The following is a 14,408-nucleotide window of genomic DNA, read 5'->3' as shown; positions in this document are numbered from 1 at the left end:
ACACGGGGAGAATAATTCTCTGCATCTACCAAGGACTCGCAGTGCCTTGCCAGCGGCAAGGAAGCCGAGTCATGGAGCGCTGCCTGTGCCTCAACAAACACGTTGCAGGAGACCCCGTTCTCTCCTTACCTGCTGCTGAGACCATATCATACAAGCACATTTCATTACTTATTTAGAAGTTTGCATGCCCAGCACTTTACTCCTCCACTTACTGCAACTTCTTCAACCAAAAAGCCGAGTTCTGTTGTTGTTGGCCCACTTCCACTCCCACCGCCAGGAAAAAGATGTAAAACGAGCGTCGCAGGACAGACACTGCTACAACTTGTGCTCAGAAATAAGGGGTTTTCACAGTCACAGCCCACAGCTGAATTTAACAAAGTCAGAACTGGTGCCAGAGCTGAATTAGCTGCTCTAGCAGGACAGTGCACATAAAAGTGCCCGGGAGCACTGGTGCTGATTATACCCGGATGCTCCCAAATCAACGATGGCTGGCACACAAAATTAGCACTAATTAGAGAGGCATTTTGGAGCTGATCCCAATACTTGCTTATGTGTATTTAAGACAGAACAGAGGAACAAATGAATGAAAAAAATACGGAAAAGACCAAATAATGAAAGAGAAAATGCATTGCCAGAATTGTTACCCACTTTTCTCTTCCCACATTGCACAGTGAAATTAATCCCAGGATACAGCTGGATGCAGCTGAAGGATATTGTATTAGATCTCTACTAGATACAGGTAAATGCCATTTTATTCCAATGCCTTCTGCAATGTTTTAAGTGGAATGAAATTAACTATTAAATATTTTTAGTTAAAATTAAATCAGTGATGCTTTGTTTCTTTTCCCCAGAGCGAATATGCTTTGCAGGGTAAGAAGGTACCTCCTCTGCTTTAGGTCAGTTGGGTATTTACATCTTGCTTCAAGTATGCAGAGGCATTTTGCTGCCCTAACTCCTCCTCCCTTGTCCTGACAGAACCAGCCCCTAACTCTTACTTTATAGTCCCAGCGGGAGAGGTAGGTCTCGCCCATGTGCATGGGACTGTCAATTATGGAATAAAACAGTAATACTTTGGAAATGATTGTATCTCCTACTTCCATTACAGAACTTGGCTTCAGGACTCATCTGACTCAGCAAGCTTTTTCCATTTAGAAGTTGCCTATCAATCTTTTTCTTCTTGAAAATAACAACAACAACAGAAACCCTCCAGAAACGCTTATCATAGCATTTTGCCCAGGATCAGGAAAGAGGTGCATTTGCTCTTCCCAGGACATGAAGATGTTTGACGAAGCAACTTTCAGGTCTCATTTCAATAAAAAGAAAACCAAAAAGCTACAAAGTACAGCAGAAGTTTGAACCAGTGTTTGATCAGTGTTAATGAAGGGAGCCTGCAAGGTCCATGGCCTCAAACCACTGCAAGCCCCTCACGCCCCCCTCTCCGTCTGACTGCTTGTTTCAAAACATTTCTGGAATGGCAGAAAAGAATGAGATTAAAAATAAAATCAAACTATTCTTGCGTTCAAAACTCCTTGACCGACAGTCTGAGAGAGTCTCTGGAAGAGCACAAACTTCCTCCCCCAATCTCCCATAAATATGCCTCAGCACTTGACAGGCTGAGTAAGTAAGGGCTGGATCAGTGACCTTGAATATCTCAGCCTTAAATCAGTGCCTAGCAGTACTACCAACCTTGCTTTATACAATCAGATAACAATAGGTGGCAAATTCTATTTACTATCAGGAAACCAAGTGCGAGATGTATGAAGAGTTACATCTGCTCTGCTCTGTTTCCTTGGGCAGGTTTATGGGACTGGCTAAAGGCGTGGGGGATTCCAGCATCTACACTACATCAAATCCAAGGAGACCTATTAAAAAAAGCAATGAGAAAGCGTGGTAAAATTTTGGTCTTGTTTCTCCCTGTCTTGCTTGAATTTCTGCTAACAGAGCTGCTGCCCTCCCTGGTGACCAACACTGGGCTTTGAGTATTTAAGTTGTGGGGATTACATTTCTTCCCAGCAACATCTCGTGACTACTAAGGGACATACTCATGGCCCTTTCGGATGGTTGAACCTTCTTGAGGGATGGTTTCCCATTCAGAAACCCAGTCATGACCAGAAGGGTACTGCTCTGCTGCTTGTACTGAGCAGTAGCAGCAGGTAGTGAAGACTTGGGGCGGTCGCGGGATGCAGGAGCAGAACACAGCATCCAGATTTATGTGAGTGAGGCAAGAAGTCAGTGCTAAGGGTCCTGCAATTGTGCTGGGTGTTTCGATGCCATCTAATTTACTAACTCTCTTCTGTTGAACTTGCCTGAGAGAAATGCTGCCTTTCGGCTAATTTAGTGGCAGGAGGAGCATGGCATTTATGAGTAGCACTGCCTGCCTGCAGCTCTGCCCCCCAACAGGCAGAGAAAAGATGGAGTGACCTAAAATAAATCATTTTCTCCAGTAAAGCAACTTAATCAAAAAGGGGCTAGCAATATGCTGTCTCTAGCCTTTTCTGCCTGGATTTCTTTGGATTTTATTCTACATCCCATCTATAAACCTTGCCAGAATATCTGGACTCCCTTTTTATTTGGCAACAGATAAGGCAGAGAGGCCTTTAGATTAAATGTAGCTTAGAGATAAGAGGTGATAATGCATCTAAATGAAAGTTGCTATATATCTCAAGATTGCTCACTTGCCCTGACTCCCTCCAAAGCTGCAGATGCCCGCAGTTAGCGGTATCACCCTTAGCCCAGGACACCAGACGGACACGATAAGGGACAGCCACTGCCCCAAAGCAGACAGGATGGGGTGGGAGGGAGAAGGATCTCGCTGGCTCGAGAGGGGAGGAGGAGCTGTGCCTGCCTCCGCAGAGCCCACAGAAGACCCTGATAAGTGTTTTGATTATCAGCTTTCTGGCACTTGCCTGGAATCTTTGATGCTCACGCTTGAGACGTAGCTGCAAGCCTGCTAAAAAAAGGAGTGCTCTGACAGCACTGAAATTCAAGCCATGCGTTGAACATTAACTTTTACTACTCCTTTGTAAATAAGGTTTTCAAAGGTGTGGGTAAAGAAGAAAGCTCTGACAACGTCAAAGCGGATCACGTACTGCAGTTTGTCTCTCAGCTGCTCTTTGAAAACTCTGAGAGTTTGGGGATCCAAAAATAACGTCTCACGAGCTGAAAAAAAAAATAAAAGGTGCTTCCTAGAATGACCTATTTTCACCATAAGTTTCAAGAAAGTAAATAAAAAAAATCTGCATGAGCCTGGTGAAACGTAAGAGAAACCAGCGTTGCAGTGAGCAGAAGGGCAGCCCCTCAGCCTGGCCTTGGCAAGGGACGAGCCACCACAGCTTCTCTGTTTTCTGCCCTCTGTCTCTGAAGCGTGCTGCTGATGCCAATACCAGGCTGCTTTTCACAGCTTGAACAGGTTTTTTTTTGAGCTGCTGAATCGGTCAAGGCCTCCTTCCCTCTGCCTCAGTCTTGCTGCTGCCAAACTCACTTTCCTCTCCTCACTCTTTTCACCTTTACTCTTTTCTCCTTAAGCTTTCTGCTCCTGGGTCACCTCTCTTTACCTTGCCTAGCACTCTTGATAACGAAATGACTGTTTAGATAGCTGCAAATTGCAAGGATGCACCAGAATATTATGTATCCTCATCAGACGTGTTCATAATTTAATGTTGTGTATTACAGTTAGCAATTCTTTCTTGGTTTTAATTAAAGTTGAATTCCCATTATCTGAGAAAAAAAAAAACAACACACTATTATTCTTACTCAGCTTGTGTTCTCAGACTAAAATATATACTTGGGTGCAGTGTTATTTCATCTGCAGAAATCCAAAATCTTTCTCTGTTAGTCCAGAAGAATCCACCCAGTGTGCAGTTTAAGTTCCTTTTGCAAATAAGCACTACGTGATTGTATTTTAAGAGAAGGGGAACTATTCTTTATGGAGAAAAGCACAGTCAATATCTTTGGGGTACTTTAATGAGATCTAGTCCCAGCTGAATAAATTAAGATTCAAGAGTGAGTGGAATGAATTATTATTATTATTTTAGTTTTAAAAAGGCGTGCTTTAAAAGTGAGAAACTTTAATAAATCGGTTTAAAATGACCAAGTGCTAAAATAATCCTTCTCTACCTACTATCAAGTTAAAACAACAGCAACAACCACCAAAACAAACACAAAACAAAAAAATAAATCTCAGGCTTTCACACTCAGCAGTGCCAAAAAAAAAAAACTTACGAAGAGCAAATCTCAAGTAAGTTGTAGGGAAGAGTCAACGACTGAATAAGGACAACAGCTGTGGCAGCAGTCAAAAATGTATCCCCATTGCTCATCACTCACAAAATAACCCTTAAGGTTTAATAGCTTCATTTATTCAGTTGTAACAGAGGACAGTGGTCCCTGTGGCTTCAGCTACAGGTTCAAAGCCACCAGGAAGGTCTCCACTCCGAGAGGCCACTTGTCCCCAGTGAGCCCCTTTGGGACACGGACAGCGTGCAGTCCTGCAATGAGGCGTCCTGAAGAAAGAAGCTGTAGGAGTGCTCCTTACCAGAGAGAGCAATTACAGAAAGGAGGTAGAGGATGGGCAGCTCTTGCCCTGAACACTGACTTCTTGGGTTTTGCTAACTTGGATCCCACTTACAGAGGGTTAGGGGGATTCCTGAGGTCAGAGCTGGTCCAAGCCTCGGTGGCAACTGAGAGAAAGTCACCAATATTGTACACAATGACACAGCAGGGGTAGCCCTGGCTACCTTGGTGGGGACGTGTCTGCTTCTGACTGGTCTCACCCAGCAAAATGCCACTCAGAGAATCTTTACATGCTCAACAGCCCTAGGGAGTTGAGTTAATTAAATATTTTGTTTCTGGTTTCCTCCCTGTATGTTGCACGAGCTGCCCAAAGGAAATAAGTAGGTAAAGAGAGACAAACCTCTCTGAGAAGGCAACGTCCAGGGAGGGAAGACAACACAGGATCAATGCCCCCAGGAGCTACTTGAAGCTCTAAGTGAGCTGAAACTCAGTTAGGAGAGAGTGGCTTGCTTCTGTTAATGGGCATTGCTCGAGCTCATCCCACTGCACCAAATGCTTGTGCTGCTTTTCCAATAGGGAGTTGGATGTGAAGGAGCAGGAAGCTCAGCACTGCACAGCCTCACCTTCTGTTTCAAGCAGATACAGAGAGAGGAATTTTGCTGCATTTATTTCTGAAGGAAAATGGTTTGAAATTGGCTCCCATGTGGCACGGTTTGCTCTTAGCTTACTTTTCTTAGGTATTGCTTTTTTTTTTTTTTCTTCCGCCTGCTCCAGATAAATGACGAGAGCCAGGAGTGATCACACTATGCTGATACTACAGAAAATGCAGAATAACTCATACTTAACACCTACACACAGCTTTCAGCTGCAACACACTTTGCAAATCCTGATGTTCTGGTTTGCATTGAGCCACACAGAAGCGGACCCCCAAACACCTGAAGAAAGCTTCATGAAGAAAGGCACTATGGACAAAATAGAGCTGCTCAATGTGTAGTAGCCATTTCCAGCAACACTGCTACTCACAACACGGGAAACACACGTGGCTAAATGCAGTAGTTTGAAATCCTACCTCTACAAAATGCCTGTGAGGTTGCTGTGATGGTGACAACACCATTTACCTGGCTGGGAGCTTCTGTTCTAGCAAACAAGTAGTATTGCTGAAAGAAAGATCTGTGTGCCAAGCTACTACAGTGGAAGTGGCAATTAAGAGTATATAGCATGCTGCCTTCTTTATGATAAATTATGATAAACACAGTTATATGATCCCTCTATGCAGTGATATTTTTCACAGCTTGCTTTTTGCATATATGCCGTCTGAGAAACACAATAAATTATCTGGAGGTGCTCTTCTTGATAGATGGGACTGCCCGAGGCTACTCACATACTAGAGATTCAATGCTTGGAAAGCTTTAAATAAACTCAGTGCAAAGAAAGGAAAAGAAATCAAATGCACCACTAGAGGAATAGAAAAGGATTTATTTTTCAAGGCAGTACTCGATGGGAGTTGTGAATCAACTGCAGCTGTAAGTACGAAGTAAAAACAGTGGCTTCCAAGCTCAAGGATGCTGCTAAATGGGAATTGTTAATGGTGTGCTGGATGCATGTTACATCTCACCTGCTTCTTTTGCTTTCACCTGCTTCTTTTGCTTTCACCCAGCAAAAGGGAACAGCTCTTCCCAGTCCCCCTCAGTCTCACACTCCTCTCTTCCTTTTCATGCCAAAGACATGAAAAATAATTGAAAGGTAATGGAAAGAGAGACACAGTTATGGCCTGCACTTAATTTCTTTTCCTCAGCTCTGTGCTATTTGATGTTAGGGAAAACAAAGGGTGGAGAGTAGACTGATGACTATTAATGAAAGCTTCCTGCTTGACTTGTAAACTAGTGAAAGAAAAGTCCCAAAAAGCTCACAAGAGAACTCAGGGTGTGCTGGTCTAGTCTGCTGCTCCAATCGTACTAAATCAAAACAAGTGTAGATCTTCACAGAGAAAGGGAAAATATACGAGTAGTGCCTTCAGAATAGGCATTTGCAGTCAGGATGTTTCAGACAGATCCTGAGGATTTATTTTTAGCCCACTTCAATAAATTCACAGTTAACATCAGATTGTTCATCTGTATGAGTCTATTTGGAGACTTCAGGTTTATACTGAGCACTTGACCTGTTTTCAGGAAACTCAGTCTTGTTTTCTGTACAAACTCCAAAGCAGGGTTCCTCAAACCTTTTGCTAGTACATCCCTTTTTTGGGATGCCTTCTTCTCTAAGTGTCTATACAAGCCGTGAGGAAAGCTACATTTAACTGCTGACAGGACGTCAGCCACAGCAAGGTGGGCACTGGGCTCAATTGCAATCCTGACCGTAAATGTAAAGATGTTCTTTATATTTAAGGCTGCTCTTCTTTGATACCAGACCCTGACATGGTCTTGTTCAGTAGGACAGCAGTGGAGAGATTCTGTGACCGAGGGAAAAGTGCTAGAGTAAACATCCCGGTGTTTGTAGAAGCCTGCAAAGAGAAGCACTCCGGAGCGCCAGCATTTAGAGGGAAGGCACTGCAGTATTTAAAGATGTTATTTTATAATTCCCTCCGGGCTGCAAATTAGATCTACAATTTAGATGTGTTAGAGATGGGAAATTTTAAAGCAAGAAGCTAACATTTACGAACGAAGAAAGAAGTGTCATTGAACTACTCATCAGAGGTGGTTTAATGAACTAGGAAGAGGTTTTCAGCTTTACAGTAGATATCTCTGTAGTAGGGCTATGTTTGTTAAACTTGCATTCGATTTGTCCTGGGCATAATCCCACTGACACAAGGCACAAGAATGCAGCCATAGAGGTTGGGGATACCCGGTTATTACAACTACAGTTAGATTCATTTCCTCACCCTGGGCCTAATCAAGGAAAGACCCAGACCTGGCTCTCAAAGAGGGAAAGAAATCAGAAAGTGATGAATGAAGAGTGAAGCACAATTTAGATGTTATAGCCAAAATTACAACTGTGAGCTTGCAGTCAGGTACTAGTGCTGGAGGCACAGTGTGTCCACAGGTACTTCACTGGTCCCCCATTCCTGACACAGCTGAGAATCAGCTCCTAAACAGTGCCCAGGAGAAACCAGGGTTTTTCAAGTTTTGGCTTAAAATTGTCTACAGGCTTTAGTACAGTAGATATTTCCAAATTCCTATAGGAATCTTGAAAACAACATCCAGCACAGAATCTGACTGAAGAAAACGTATGTATTCCACACCATTAAACAAATCGACCAGGGAAGAGCAGTTGCAGGTTAAGCATATAGAAAATGACTGCGTTTGAACACCGATGAACCATCTTCAGTTTATTTATGGAAAAGAGGAAGCTGTGCTTTGTAGGCCACCCTCGGGTGTCACACCAACACATAAATGCACGCTATTTATAGAATCCAAAGAACAGAGACCATATAAATACTTCATACAAGAGTAAAATCCAAGGATCGGTTTACTATCCTCCATGCTGTTTGCATATTTACCTTGGTTTCACATGTTCAATCTATTGATTGAATCTACCTTTTATCTTCAGAGTTATTACATCAGGTATGTCATGCCATTCATTTACACCACATTTACAAACAAGCTTTTCAACTAAAAATAAATGTTTTATGACAAAAACACTGACCATGTGAAGGTCACCTGAGGTTTATGGGTACTTAGCTGGCAGAAAAAAGACAGACAGGATTTTTCCAGCTTAGGTAGCTGGAGAAAATCCATTCCCGAACCAAATTATAAAATTTACAATTGCATGTATGAACCAAACCATTTTTGTTAACTACGTGCAATGATGTTGAGATCTGCTTTCATTTCTTTTTCAGCATTACAGAAAAGATATCTACAGACCAATAGTTATGATTCCAAATTTAAGATAAAATCCCCACTCTGCCATGAAATTCTGATTTTGCCATTTTAATAGAGCCTCAGTAACTTAAATGACTTCAGCTGAACCTTAAATTGCCTTCACAGTTCTCTTTTAGTTTCTTTAATCATGTTTCAGTCATTTATATTATGAGAACTGCTGAAGTATGTTCCATGTAAATTCAGACTTGGCCTTTTGTACAGATTCATAATTGGAGATGAACATTCAGGAGTGATATAAATAGCTATCACAACCTAATTGAGGACAGCCTCAGCGTAAAGAACTTAAAGATAAGAATGAGACTACACAGAGATCCTTAAACTTCTGATTTAAAGACTAATTAATACAATTTATTTTGAAAGAAAGAAGAGAGTGATAAGAAAGAAAAAGGTCTTCTGAAACAATTTCAAAGATTGCAGCTGAGAGAACTCTGTCACCTAGACAAAACAAATGGGGTTTTACAGTCAGGAGAGGAATTCAGTAAACATGAGGAGGGTGTCACTTGGCCAATTAGATCAGCCCAAACTGTAAAACCACAAAGGTCATGCCAATTATAATGATAGTGCTAGGAGAATTAATTTAAAACTTGAGAATTGATTTCCTCAAAGAAGCAAAAAGTGAAGAAAAGACAAGAAAGAAATTAACACCAAAGACATACAAAATTTTAGGGAAGAGAAATAAAAGAGCACACATTAAACACGTTGTTAAAAAAAATAAGGAAAACCTGAAGAGTTCTGGAAATGCACATTTGCTCTGCAAGAGAGATTCATCGCTTACTGCTCTGACATCAAAGCCTTATCTCTCCTGAAGAAGATACACTTGAGAAGTTAATCTTAAGACTAGATGAAAACCGAGTTATTTTAACAGACAGAACACTTAATGGATGAGAATTTCATTCCAGTTTCTTGCAAGCAAATTTTGAACTCTGAAAGGCAGAAATTCCTCATATTCATTAAGGATTACACACTTGGTGGCTGCTATTGATGTGGAAAGTGATAAGATGCTGCAGTGTAATGGTGTAATGTTGCACAGCAGGAGCATGAGACTGATAGATTTGCTCCAACATTTTTTTTTAAATAACACTATTTTTTGAATGAAAAAACAGGTTGGTTAATTCCCAATATTTGTAATGACTTTTAAAAATAATGTTGCCAACTGTAAGCTATTTGTAATTCTGAGGAAGAAGAAAAGAGTGTGATTTTATATGTGCTACAGAGGTCACTAGCTCTATCTGCAGACATCAGTTAGGCACAGCTCATCAAGATAGTCGGGTGGATGAGCAACAACCCAACAACCAGCGGGTGAGCTCTGGAGATCCACATCACTGCTTGCCTTTTAGGAATCTGACAAGAAGGCTTTTAGATATGTGAAAGAGTTTTTTTTTCTGGTAATTGAAGTGGTTTCAGAAAGAGAACTAGCAGAAGCCAGCGCTTTTATTGCCAGCAGAGAATCCTGGCTAAGCCTTAAGAGGTGACACTGAGAAAGTTAAGCTTGACAATGAGGAGACATAAGACCAGGGCAGCTCCAAAACAGTTGTACCATGTCCATCTGTGTCAATGAAGAATGCTCCATTTTCAGTGGACTGGAAGCGTGATCAAAAGTGGTTGCTAGTGCTTGTGAGATCAAAGGCCACTTGGAAGAAGAGCTCCAGGGAGAGGTTCGTGAGGAGTAAGAGGAAATATTACTGTTATTTACTACAGCTATTGTTAGTTTCCAATAGAATTTCTTAGAATTTCCAGCTCAAAATAAATCATATTTTGTGTTGGTGAACAACTGCTTCTGAAGGTGTCATACCTACCCAGGCAAGACAGATAACACCAATATCAGACTAGTTGTGAGGTGAAGCAAAGAACCGAGCAGTATCATGACTCTGGGGTAATTTTAGACTATTAATTACAGCAACTCAATTGATTCAACACAGTTGTAATGGGTCTGGAAGGGATACAGCTACCTGGAAAATAAGATCAAGTTTTTTACAGTTACTTGATTTTCAGAATTTAAGAAAAAAACAATAGACAAAGTGTCTCTAGTCAGATAGAAATGCAAGAGAACATCTCATCTTACTCGTCTATACCTGACCTACATACTTCTAACATCTCTCTAACATTAAGCAGCAAACATTAATACTTCAGAGCTTTTCTTTCAGAGAGAACATGCATCATACTGATATCAATGGGAGGTGGGCCTTTCTAATTTGGCCTAAAGCTTTCCAGGTACCTTTGGACTAGATGATCTCTGAAGGTCCCTTCCAACTGAACTATTCTATTCTTGCACCAGAGAGGAATAAACCTGAGTTTCAGTGAGTATTTGTGTGTCAAACAAAGATTAAAAAAAAACAAAAAAAAAAAAAACACACAAACAAAAAAAACACCCAGTTATTGTAGCAAAGACCAGCTAATCTTATAGACCACTAGAAAGGGCAGTGGATTGTGACATACCAGAAACGCACTGGTCCAATATCCAGGTGTAAGCTTACTGACTAAAGATGCAGAAATCTAAGATTTTACATCAGTTTTCAGTAAAAATATCAAGAGTGTTTTTTTTTTTTTTTTTTCAGGGACAGAAGGTATTTTTAGACCTTTTTTTCCTTAAATAAATATCATAGAGGAAGAAGGGAAACTGAGAAGGGCTGGTGTAGAAGAGACCACTGCATCAGCCTGAAAGGAGAGCGCTGAAGACGGGTCATGTTAGCAGCCTCCAAGTACACAAATGCTCTTCATCTGCTTCCAAATCCACAGCAGCTGCACAAAACACATTGGGCTTACACTGATTTAGGAGGATGGACTAGATAACCTCTCAACCCTCATCCCTATTATTTTCTATGAATCAGCAGAAAGTGAAACTCCCTTCTTGTGCAAATCTCAGTTCTTGCAGCTCCAAACTCCCATTTTTCTTTTCAGGTGTCTGAATTACATAAACACAGGAATCTTATCCTTAGACATAAACCAGACCCAACACAATTACAACACAGATCAGTTATCAGCAGATTCTTGTTCCTGCCCCTATTGAGTTCACTAGAAGAGAAGTGCAAACATAAAAAATACACAGTGCAAAACAAACCGCATCACATAAAAATAATAGTAATAATCACTTTGGTGAATATGTTCATTGGATTCAATCATGTGCAAATCTGCCATTTTTTTTGTCATCATTGGAAGTCCATTTTGTTCATATATTGTCCATGTGAGCCAGGAAGCTTTCCAGGAATCTAACAGCTACTGCAGACTCAAAGTCTCTAAAAGACCATTTACTTTGTGCCCAACTTCATCTTTATTCATCACACAGTACTCTATAATTACACACACTCAGAGATTTTAATAAACAGATTGTCACTGCCACAGCCATCTTCACCATATAAAAGATGTCTAGTCGAGCTGGCAAGCTTCCCTTTCCTTAGAGCCGCTTTTACTGTGCATTGAAAATGAGACTGTAGGACAGCAAAACCAGGTGAAACAGACTGTGTTGAACACATTCTGAACATAAAGCTTTGCTCCATCCTCCCTGACATTGCAAGCTTTCCTTGGGCTGCACAACGTGCTCATTCATGAAAGTCACTTTGTGATTATTTGTGGTGGTCCCAACTCAGCCTGCGCTGGTTCGTGGTGAAAGACAACCTGTCAGTTCCTTGGGCAAGCAAGACAATAGCCCCATAAATTATAAGCTCTCCAAAGTAAGCCACATACATGTTTCTTGTTTCAGCCTTGTCAGCCAAGCTGCAGAGATCTTTCACTCCCATTATTTGTAACTGCCTGGAAATCAGGATAAACCGTCCATATGGGAAATTTGACAAAGCTGTCAATAATGCCTGTTTCACTGTAGATCTATGCCAAAAAACCTTCTGCTCATACAAAATTAGACAATGATTTTAATTTTCCCTTTACTTTCCCTTCAAAGTATTTTAGGAACAAAGAAATGAGCCTACAATTATGCAGGAATGTAAGTCAAGGATGTATGCGTAAGGAAAGTATAGACAGTGCTACAGAACCAAACTAGCAATCAAAACACAGTATCCATTACTGAGCCTCTGGGCACACATTTGATTGAAGCTACTTCTGGCAGCTTGCACATCTTGCACACAATTGATAATTGAATTGTGTGCCCCTAGTTTGGGGGTTTAGGTGGATTTAGTTTGGTGTCTGTTTATCAACAATATATAGGAAAAACTGGAATAACTTATAGTCCCATAGCACTGCTATAAATGCAGAGTAATACAAATTTAAACCAGTTTAAATGTACAAGTTTGCATCTGGGACACTGAATTCATTTATTGCATAGCTGTGCAGTTTATTTTTGAAGTATAACCCAGACTCTGTTAAAGTCAATAGGCATTTTACCACCTGCCTCAGCACAGCCCAGATTTTAGCCTTATGATATGTGCTTGCACAGCAGCAGGAGAGAAAAAAAAGAGACCAATAGGATGTTTTGCATTTCATATTCTTGGCCAAAATGGGACTTCTCACTGACACACACCTAGAGTGAAAAATGGGAAAATACTCCTCTTTTAAGTGCAGCTCTTTACCCAGAAGACTCCACAAAACCTAAGCCACTTACAAATTTTGTCCAGGATTGGAGATGACTTCCCCCGGGCCTGTTTTGCATCTGCTTAGGACTGCAGAACATATATATCTGCCCTAAACAGACTACGGTACATTGAGGGGATTGTGATTTGTGTTAACAGTAGACCTGAGGATGCAGTGCTTGGCCTTCAGGTCTGTGCTGTCCTGCACACATCCCTTACACTTAAACACAGGCAGTTAAGGACAATGGAAAAGCCTAGAGATGGCACCTGCTTGGCACTGGTTGTGATGCCACCAGCACGTCATTGGCTCTATCTTTAAAGGAAGCTGCATGTGTTAATTCTAGGAAAGTCCTATAAAAACTGAAGCACAGAGTGAGGGCAAACCTCATCCCAAATGGGAAGTCTATGCAGCATGCTGGGCCCTAGGCACAGGTTAGTCTGATGCTGCATCATCTCAGGGTTCCCAGCATCAGAAGGGGCACAAGATTTTACAGCTTGCTGTCGTTGCTTGCGCTGAAGCAGCACCTCTAGGTGCAAAACGATGTAGTAGCATGAGTTCAACATCCTCACTTCCTCCTCCTACACTGCTGGGGGAACACCAGGGAAGCTAATTAGTGTCATTTAGCAGAAGCAAGAATAGGAGGATTTGAACCTAAACCCTGAAAAACGTCTGAGTTTTCAAGCAATTTTCCTACTTTATGTTATGTTTCCACCTACTTCTTTGAAAACGTTTATCCATCCAGACAAAAATCCCACCCTGCATTTAGACAGTCAAAGGTACCGGTTTAGGCATGCTCGGGTTTGATAGCAGAGCTTTCCATGGAGTCAGGTTGCAGGCTGCAGCTGGGAGAGCTCTTCTGAACTACATCCTACCACATTTAGCAGCAGTGGGAAAATGGAAACAGGGCCTGTGCTTATTTCGGAGCACAGACAGGATCCTCTGTGTTTAAGTTGTCACTTGCAATGTGGGGGAGCGATGCCTCGGAGTTCAAAAGAGGAAAGGAGAAGTCAGAGGAAAATACGTCAGTGCACACCAAATTGACAGCAGACATACGCACACAGCATGCTCGTATCTTCCTTGATTGTAAGTTTAGCATCAGTGGTAGGGCACTTCAGTCTGCTGCATTTAAAATGCTTCCCCTGTATTTGGATATACATACGGGATGCTCAGAAGAGCTTTAAAGCAGGATTTAAGATATTTTTTTTTAAAAAAAGCATGTAGAGTATATCTGTTACTGCCCAGTTTTTATTTATGCCTTTTGCAGGGCAGCGCTGTGGCACAAAGTGTAAGGAGCCCTATTTTTGCTGATAAAGAGCCTGAGCAACAGTTCTTGCTTGCTTCTCAGCAAATAGGCCGCTATCTACTCGTGGCTATAAAACCTGCCACGAACAGCAAACAGCTGGTCTTAGTTTATTGTCCTTCAATAGTCTGCATCTTGGAACAAACGGCTTTTCAAAGGCAGGAGTCTCAGGAAGATCTGGAGTCTTTAAAGCAGGCTTTTCC

The sequence above is a fragment of the Aythya fuligula genome, chromosome 4, assembly GCF_009819795.1.
Source record: "Aythya fuligula isolate bAytFul2 chromosome 4, bAytFul2.pri, whole genome shotgun sequence".
Classification (NCBI taxonomy): Eukaryota; Metazoa; Chordata; class Aves; order Anseriformes; family Anatidae; genus Aythya; species Aythya fuligula.
This window is presented reverse-complemented; position numbering follows the sequence as displayed.